Consider the following 10,403-nt stretch of genomic DNA (forward strand, 5'->3'; position numbering starts at 1 on the left):
ACCTAGCGATGGCGGACTTTGCCAGCACCTGCCGCGGCTCCCAACATGTTTTTGCATCAGTGGGAGAGGATGCTCCTAGCCCTGGAGAGACTTGATGTGTCAAGGTAGGGGGCCGCCCAAGGGGGGGGGGCTCCACCACAGAAGAGAAGGGCAGTCGGATAGAGAATGGATTGTAGGACGGGGGCAGGGGGTAACAATCACGATGTATAGTAAATGAATAAATAAATAAATGAAAAAATCCTGTTCTTAAAAAAATAGCCTCCTCCATTTCGGTGCTTGATTTTTTTTTTTAATCTCTGCTGAAAAAAAAAACACAGAATAAAGTTGTATTGACTTTTAAAAAGGTCTTTTATGTATGCAAAATAATACTGAGTGAATGTGCAGAAACCCAAAAGCTGCCATCTTAATGGCAATTGACAGGCTTCTGATCATCCTAGAAACATACCCATAATTTATCTGATGATTCTTAAAAGTTTAATTAAGGAAGAAAAACCTGTCCTGAATCTGCATGGCACCATTTCAAGGACTTGGAAGGATATCTGACTGAATAAAATGAGAAAAATACAGACTTAAAAACACAGCTCTCACGTCTAAAGGCATAAAAAATAGTTCATTCTGAACTCAAATGTGAGGAAGCATAGCTAGGAACATAGATTTTTGGGTACTCCAAATTTTATGTTCCAACATGAAAGAAGTTTTATGAAGTATTTTCAGTAAGAGTGAATGAAACCATCAACCAAGGTATTTTTTTAAAAACGTTGATGGAAATGTTAAGGTGGTGGTCATCCTAGTTAGATTGTGTCAAATTGACACTGACTGGAAAGTGAACCTCTATTGAGGGATAGATTGGCCTGAGGGCAAGTTGGTAGTGTTTTTTTCTTATAAGATAATTGATGTGAGAGGGCCAAGATCACTGTGGGTAGTGCCACTCCTGGGCAGTTATCCATAGGTTGTATTAGAAAGCACTGAACAAACAGCTATCAAAAAGAAGGAAGTAGGCAGTGTTAATCCACGGCAAAAGCGTCAGTTCCTAACTCAAGATCCTTCCATGGCTACCCTTTATGATGAATGACTACAGTAAGCTGAAATAAACCTGTCCCATCCCCTACATTACTTTAGGTACAGTCTGTATTACAGAAATAGAAAACAAACTAACACAATGGATTAAAACAAATTGGAGAAATCTCAACTCTAGACTGTAAGTGGCTTAGCTTTTTAGTTGATAAAAACTGTGATTCTTTTTTGATTTTATTTGTTTTAATTAATATACTCTAAGAACTTTTTTGTCTGTTAGTTAAAAACTGTTGGATTTGACATAAAGATAGTCAAGAAGTGACTTTATAGGGAGATAGCCCAAAATAATCATGATTAGGGTCTGAACTTCATATATTTCTTTTTAATATTTATTTATTTATTTATATATTTATTTATTTACATCACAAATGCTTTCCTCTTCCTGGTACTCCCCTCACAGAGACCCTCCATCTTCCTGCCTCTCCTTCTTGCCTGAAAGTGGGGTCCTCTATACATGCCCCAAACCTGGAACCTAAAGTTTCTGCCACATTAGGCACATCTCCTGCTGAGGGCAGACATGGCAGCCCTGTTGTGAAACCGATAACACAGTGTGGATACAGCTTTAGGAAGGGACTCTGCTCCAGTTGGTGGAGGGCCCACTTGGAGACTGAGCTACACGTCTGCTACAAACAGGCTGAGGGCCTCATTCCAGCCTATGTATGGGCTTTGTTTGGTGATTCATTCTCTGAGAGCTCCCAGATTCCAGGTTAGTTGACTCTTGTTCTTCCTGTGGGGTTCTCAATCCTTTTCAGGGCCTTGAATCCTTCACAGGACTCTTCCATAAGAGTGGCTGACTGCTGTCCAATGTTTGCCATCTGTTTCTATCAGCTGCTGAATAGAGCCTCTCAAAGGACAGTAATGCTAGGCTCCTGTTTGTAAGCATAGATTATCAATAATGTCAGGGATTGGTGTTTGACCATGGTATGGGTTTCAGTTGCTGAGGGCTGAGCTGGTAATTGGTTGGCCATTCCTTTATCCTCTGCTTTATCTTTGTCCCTATATTTCTATTAGATAAGACAAATTTTTCTCCAAAAGATTGTGAATGGGCTAGTGTCTTTATCCTAGCAACAGAGGTGATGCCTGGCTACAGGAGATTGACTCTTCATGTTCCATGTCCTCACTGTTAGGCATCTAGCCTACAGTCACCCAGATTGATTCCTGAGAGGCTACCCTATCTCAGGGCTCTGGGACATCCTAAAGATTTCTCCCACTGCCATACCCCCAGCAGCTGTAGGTTTCCATTCATTCTCTTGGCCCTCTGTCACTCTCTCCTGAATACTATTGCATTGTGTAAATGAACCAAATTTTCTTTTCTGTACATCAGTTGAGGGACATCTGGGTTGCTCCCAGTTTCTGACTATTACAAATAAAGCTGCCATAAATATAGTTGACCATGTGTCCTTGTGGTAAGGTGGAACATCTTTTGGGAATATGTCTAAGAATTGGATAGTTAAGTCTTCAGGTAGAATTATTTTCCAATTTTCTGAGAAATTACAAGATTGATTTCCAGACTGGTTATCCAAATTTCTTATCCCACCACAATTTTAGACACTTCACATCATTGATGTTTTGATCATGCAATTAGCTTTTTCAGACAAATTTCTTTCCATAAATCCTTAATTTCAGCCAGAATCCACCCCTCCACTTCTTGACTGTGGGTTGAATTTGACCAACTTTTGTTATGGAACCCTACCAGAGATGACCACTCAGGCACCACAGTCTGTAGCCAATTTCAGTCTTTATTCCAGCTGTCTGGGACTACACTTAGGTATTTTAGACTCATGAAGAGATCCAAGTTTTTAGGGTAAGAGGTTTTATAAAGTAAAAAACCATATCATGATCTTTTACAGCAGCCACAGCAACTTCAAATGTTGTACAAGCAAGTGGTTTAACAGAAGCTAAGCATCCTGACCTCAGATTACTAGGAATAGAATTGAATAATTTTCCACTGGATTCTCCATCACGAAGATCAAATTCTATTTAAGCCTGAATGACCTTAGGAAGAAAAGAAGATAGTAGAATCTCTAAATTGTCTTACCTTGTCACACTTTGTCATGCTTCTTTCTGTTACCACACTTCCTCACCATGGTAAACTGTATTATTGAACTGCGATGTGGAAACAAAAAAAGAGAACAATTTTTCTCAAAATGCTTTTGCCTCATATTTTATTACATCAAGGAGAAAAGACTAATACACTAAACTTTCCTATCAAATGATGAGCCTTTGTTGGTGATAGTGGCCATTGTTTATTGTACTGGAAATAGATTTTCCTTCTGAATTCCAAACATGTCTTCTGAATGTAACCAACTAGGATAATCTTGTAAATCTTGTATCTTAAGTGAAGAGTTTTACATTTCCTTTCAGTAAGGGTTTTGTTTGAAATTATGGTAGTCTTTGAGACAACGCCTTCATTCATCCCTTGAAGAATATCAAAACAGTTGAGGCTAGTCACAGTCTCTTGCTAACAAAATCTACATGAAGTAGAATGGTTATTAAGCTCGTCACTGGAAATGAATGAAAATGTATAGTTGATTTTCAAGAGGGTAACAGTTGACTTTCCTCAGAATTTTTTTTTATTGAATAGGACATGGGCTAATCATGTAGGACTATAGTCCTTTAGTGCAAAGATTCTTATTGGAAACACTCTATATGAAGAAAAGCTTGGCCTGAATGCTAATCTTTTCTTAACCACCACTCACTACTGTGGCACTAAACACAGAAAACTTAAATGCAAATGATAGGGACAGTGGTTCTTTCTTTAAGTAGGTGGTGGAGAACCCCAATCCTTGTCTAGTCTAGTCCTCTGGAATATTTACCAATTCTCTTGTGCGAGAAAGTTAACTGTTTCCCACTGTGAAGGGCATATCTATGTGATAAGGCCTAGGATTTGCTTCAGTATTTACTTCTGAGCTGAGTACTTCTGTTTCATTAATGGGGAAAGGCAATATGGTAAAAAGGTGGCAACAAATAGATATAAGACTTGATATTTCTTTAATCAAAGTGATACTGATTTTAATATCAAACACACAGTAACATCTTTAATTGGTTTGCTTCTCATGACTATCACTGCCAGGGAAAGAGAAGAGGCTTAAAAAGCATCAATACTTGCTCAACTTGGATATCATTCTAAAGGAAAATCCCATTGATTCAACCATGTCTTTCATATTATGGAGTTGAATAGTGGTTACTGACAGGTTATTTATCTACTGAAAGGTGATGCTGAAGAGAAAACTGGTTCCCTATATGGAGTACTCCCTGGTCTTCACTGGAGAAGGTCAGGGTTAGGTGGTAAATGGGGGTGGGGGGTGGGGGGTGGGGACAGCGTTCAACTAAGAAAGACATGTTACAGACTCTTTCTAAGACTGGTAAACATCTAGAACTTTCTTTTCTAGTGAAGTGTAATATAACTTGCTCATTAAACATGGCTTTACATTCCAACTATTTGTTCTGTGAGAGTGGTCTCACTGTAGGTAATAATTTTTACTTGAGTTATAGAAATATTGTTCATGGGATTAACAGTCAACAGTATCACTGCATTTGTGTACTGTCAACTTGAAAACCAAGGGTTTCTGATGAATTACATTACCATTCTCATTATTGTTAAGAAAGAGGACATACATAGGTCAGTAATGCTGAGATGGAGCCAAGTAAATTCAAGACTCATAGCAGTGTTTTTCTGGACATACCAATCACTATGCAATACAACACCTGCTACTGAAAAATCTATATAACACTCTCAGTAAATAGAGAACATCTTGAACATTTTCACTCACAGCCTTCCTGAATATTTATGGGGCTGTTTGAATTTCAGTCTGTAAAAGCCTATGTAGAAGGCATAGAGGTCTGTGTGATTACAGATAATCACTAGGGAACATAAAGGAGAACTCCATTGATCCAACAATGTCTTTCGTACTTTGGAGTCGAACAGTGGTTACTGAAAGGTTATTTACCTACTGAAAGGTGATGCTGAAGAGAGAGCTGGTTCCCTCTATGGAGTATTGGGGTTTGTTAAACATACAAGGCTGTTTATTCAATGAAAGGGATGGATAACCTGTTACCTTCACTGGATCTTCCCTCAGACCCTATCAAGAGCTTTTTTTTTTTCAGTCAGTCTATAGAACCCATCTTTATTGAAGGTGTTACATGGACTTTAGAAAAAGATTCGTGTTACAAACTTAAAGTTGTCTAAGTGCTATCTGCTAAACAGAAACTAATTTAGGTAATATACTGGATAAATTATTTAAAATTCTTTAGGCATTATATTTCAGAAAATACAGATCAGTTTATTTATATTTTGTTTACTTGTCGTACATATATGTGTGTACATATGTGCATATGCCACAATGTGTTGTGGAGGTTAGAAGATAATTTATTAGAACTGGTTCTCTCCTTCCATCCTGTGGGTTCTGAGGTTTGAATTTAGGTAATGTGGGTTCCAAGGACTTCAGTAATCAGACTTAGTGAAAAGTGCCTCTCATCACTGAGCAATCTCAGTCTAACATAGCTTTTTATAAATCCATCTCAATACTAAGAGAAAAATCTATAGAAAAAAAACCACAGAATATGGAAATCATTGAGGTCTCCGGTATTACAAATATTGCTGCTTTAGTAGAGGACTAGGCTTTGATTCCCAGCATTAACTAGGCAGCTTAAAGTCTTATATAACTTCAGCTTTAGAGATTCTGACCTGTTCTTCTGAACTCAGTGGATGCATGACCTTATATGTAAATAAATCACATACAGATATACATATACATTAAAAATTTTTAAAAATCAGTGAAGTGAATGGACTGCTTACCTAAACTATTATTATTTATGAATATCAATGGGGAATTACTTAGCAATGAAACTTATAAATAAGAGTCTGTATCATAGTAACATATTAATGCCCCCATGAAAAATAGATTATAACAGTTACAGATGGATGATTCAGTATACAAAATCCTTAAATGTAAGTAAATCATGCTATCACATCAAAAGCAAAGTATAAGTGATTAGTTCAAGATATTATCTATAAAAGGAAAGGTAAATTATTCATCTTTATAGAGGCCAAACTGAACACAGCAAGATGATTTCTTTAAAAACAGATACAATGCAGTGTGGTAAAAAATAATTAGCATATAAATTATTTCATAAACATCAGTTTACCCTAAATAATGATCACTAAGTAGAGCAACCTGTGAAGTACAAAGTGACATAAAAGCATATGAAAAGCATACAAAGTTATACTTTCTCTTCAGAAAGAAATCTCAGCAATTTGTTCTCTAAATTATGACTTCTAAATTAGATCAATCTCTGTGCCCACAAGCCAGTCAAAATGTTCAAGTTTTATGAATTTTATACTATGATTTCTTTATCTGAACACAAACATTGTAGACAACAATTTCTTTAAAAGTCAACAATATTTTACAAATGTTTTTAAAAAGTAAAAGTTATGACTTAAGGTGTTATAGGTATTACAGTAATTCAAGGAACAGTACAAGTCATTCTCTGGGGAAAGAAGGAGATAGGCTTACACAGAAAATCGGGGTTATTCACCCTTGTGTAAGACCATTTCAGGTACAGAATAAAGAACTAGATACCTGATTTGTTGAAGACCAGGATATGCATTACTGTGTACAATTTAAACACTTAAAAATCTTGTAGAATATTGCTTAGCACGTGTAAGATCCTGGATTATATTCTCAATACAACCAAGGGGGGGGGAAATTCTCATCTTAAGAAAATTGACATGTCTGTTCAGTATTATAAATAGAGGGGCTAAAAAATTGGCTGAGTTGTTAAGAGTACTGGTTGCCTTTGCAGAGCACCCATGTTTAACTACCAGGATCTACATTCATGTCTCAGAACCATCTGTCACTCCAGTCACAAAGGATCTACAACCTCTTCTGACATCAGCAAGTACCAAGCATACAAGGGGTAAGCAAACATATATGAAGGTAAAATACTCATACAAATAAAATAATAAAATAAATAAATAGATTTATGATGAGGTAAGATTGTGTTTTTGACATGAATTGATTAATAAAAAATTAACATTAGTAATCCCAGAAGTAAAAATATTTGGTAGCTCTTAAATAATTTAAGAGTCCTGTTTATTTATTTTAGTATTCATACCAGTAATATACATTAATTGGGAACAGACTACTTTTCAATGCTTATTGAGAATAGTACAGTTGCTGACATTTATCATCTAAAGCCTCATACCATAACAGAGTCAGGGAGAGCTCAAACATTTATTCATCCATGTCTAGTCAATCACACATGTTTTAAGTTTTCAGATTTAGGCTTCACCTTTGAAACATTTCTTCCAGTTCCCCCTCTATATATGGAGGAATGATGTTAATATTTCCAAAATATAATTATAAAGAGACCAATGGCCCACTAATTTGGCATATGGATGACTTGAAAGAGAAAGTATGTGTGTTATAACAGATGACAAAAGAAATCTTACTGAAATTTCCCTTAGCTGAATAGAAGAGTGTCTTTAGGTAGGAGCATCTAAATTCCTGGGCATATCCTTGTTAGAATGCAGCAGTGTTTCCTGTTTTCTGTAAACTGCTTCTCATCTTATCAATGTAGGACTTTCCATACTGTCTTCTGAAGTCCTAAATGTCCCCTCCCAACAAACATACCTTTTAATGATGACATAAGGTTTTGCTTCATGCACTCCCTCTGCTTACTAGTGCTGTTATCACACACACAAGCACACACACACATGCACACATACATACAAACACTCTCTCTGCACTACTTAAAGTATCCTCTTTCCTGTGCTGTTCTCATGAGAATTGGACATATTCTTGTTAGCATACAGATGATTCCACTGGCCTACCCTCCGGGCCATAGCAATTGTTATGTTATAACAGGTACGTGCTGCAGGTGTGTGCTGTATATAAAAAGACAACCTAGTATTCAGTATCATTTTCTTTTTCTCTCACTTTTCCCCATAATCCCCTCTATCTGCTCTCTGCCCCCACTCTCTGCTCTCATGGTTCTGCTCCAGTCTGTTTACCTGTCTACATGTCTACTTGTCTGCCTCTATCTCTTCCCCAGGCCATCACTTCTTCCCCCCCCCCTTCCCATAATAAATCCCCTTTATACCAGGTCTGATGCATGGCATAATTACTTAAGGGCCCTCCAAAGGTACCCATTTTGCCACATTATGTTTCATGACAATCTCATCTTTCACTCATATCTTTCTCTGATTCATTACTTTATCTTCCACTCAATTAGAAATCACTTCTAAACATGGCTACTTCCATCTACAAACTATTCTTACCTTCACTGTTAAGGATTAAAGGTGTCAGTGTATACTATAGGCTTGTCTGTATTCCAGCCAGATAATACTGTAATCCAGGGTGTGTCTGCATTCTGGACAGATCATGTAGACCTAGAGAGTCTTTGGATGTGATCTTGTATCAGAGCAACCATGTTTCTATATTAAAATTCCTCTAGAGTAATCTTTACACTTTTTATAGACCTTATAGCTCAGGGACTTAACTTGTCAAAAGTCCACAGAATCCTCACTAGCCTTAAAGGCTAACCACAACTAGGAAAGGAATACCTGGTGCCTGTTAAGCTAACCTGCTTGCTCCAGTCATGGACCCCTGGAAGAGCTTTTGATCTGTGTGTGTGTGTGTGTGTGTGTGTACACAAAAAGTAAAAGGGTAGTCTAAACAGTTGGTTCATAATCTCTAAATTTGTATATAAAAACCCCTTTCCTCAACTGTAACTCTATCTACTGTGCATATATGCATATCATTTTTTTCTGATTATATTTGCTAAGTAGTCTTTGCTGAAGTGTCCTTTTTTGTCTCTCTGCAACCCTTAAATAACCAAATCCTTAACTTTACCTATTAATATGAATAGAGGAGTATTCATTATAGAAAAAATATATAAATGAATAGAAATAAAACATTATTTTGTTCAGTAGATGTAGCTATCTGAATCAGTAAGTATACTTCAGAATATATCTCCTATACTTCAAAATGCATGTCAAACTCCTAAAGAATAATAAATTAAAGTAACAAACTTAAAAGCAGACTTATTAAGGCTTCTCTTGTAATATAATATGATATCCTGAAGACCAAAATAAGAAAGAAAAATTGGAAGCAGTAAGGTTCAGTTCACAGTGTTCTTCAGGAAGTTGTATTTTATTAAGCTAATTGGTTTCTGTTTAGTTCCTCACCTGCCCCCAGGTGCTTTCCTGCTCTGCCCTGGGTGTGTCCAAATTTTCCTGGAGGATGTGAGAACTCAGCATGCAGTAACTACTAAGTGAAAGCTGACATCCTCCCTGATTGGAGCTAGACTGCCTTGTGTAATTGGACTGTAGAATTGAAGAAAAAAGAAAAAGAAAAGAAAAAGAAAAAGAAAAAGAAAAGTAGTTTAGGTTAGTGGCCCCATCATCCAGCCTCAAGCTTTGTGGATCTTATTGGTTTATGAAATATGAGTGATCCATGTGAATTTAGAGATGCAAATTACCTATGAGATTATTACTAAGGAACAAATTTAAACACAAGACAGCCCTCATCTTCCATTTGAACAATTTGTACTTGTTTGTTTGCTAACTCCATTGCAAATATCACTTTAATGATAATACTCATATGTATTATATGTTTACTTTATATGAACTACATAATATATTTCATAACTCTGTCTTCACACCACTTGTAAACTTAATAAATTACCTTCTGAAACTATAAGCCCAGTAATTTGTCTTTTGTTAGGATATGTTATCACATCAACACAAAAGAAACAAATGCAAAGCCATTAGGGTTAGATCCCACTCTGGAAGTCATCAGCCTATTACAAAGAAGAACTGGAGCTGTAGAATCCCAATGTCTGATCTTGGGAATAATAACTTTAATTGTAATTAAACACTGAACATTTACAAGTCCAATTAAGAGTATAAATAAATAAATAAATAAATAAATAAATGGAAAAGTAACTTTTATTGGCCTGATGTAATTCTCATCTCAGAGGCTTATCTCTGAATAAGCTTACCCTTTCAAGTTCTTTTTCAATCCTGCCTAACTGATTCAACTCATCTGCTCTGGCTCAAAACCACTCTCAAAGCCTCAAGCCAGCATTTCTTGGCTTCCGACTCAACTGCTCTTCTTGAGATCATGCTAACTCTGGTAATTTGTCCTAATCTTCTGGCTCCTTCTTACTCTCTGGTTTATTCTTTCTTCACATGCAACCTGTCTCTATAAAATTCTCTCTCTGTCTCTCTCTGTCTCTCTCTGCCTTTCTGTCTGTCTCTCTCTGTCTATCTCTGTCTCTATCTATCTATCTATCTATCTATCTATCTATCTATCTATCTATCT

Source organism: Grammomys surdaster, unplaced genomic scaffold (genome assembly GCF_004785775.1).
Source record: "Grammomys surdaster isolate TR1022 unplaced genomic scaffold, NIH_TR_1.0 62, whole genome shotgun sequence".
Lineage (NCBI taxonomy): Eukaryota > Metazoa > Chordata > Mammalia > Rodentia > Muridae > Grammomys > Grammomys surdaster.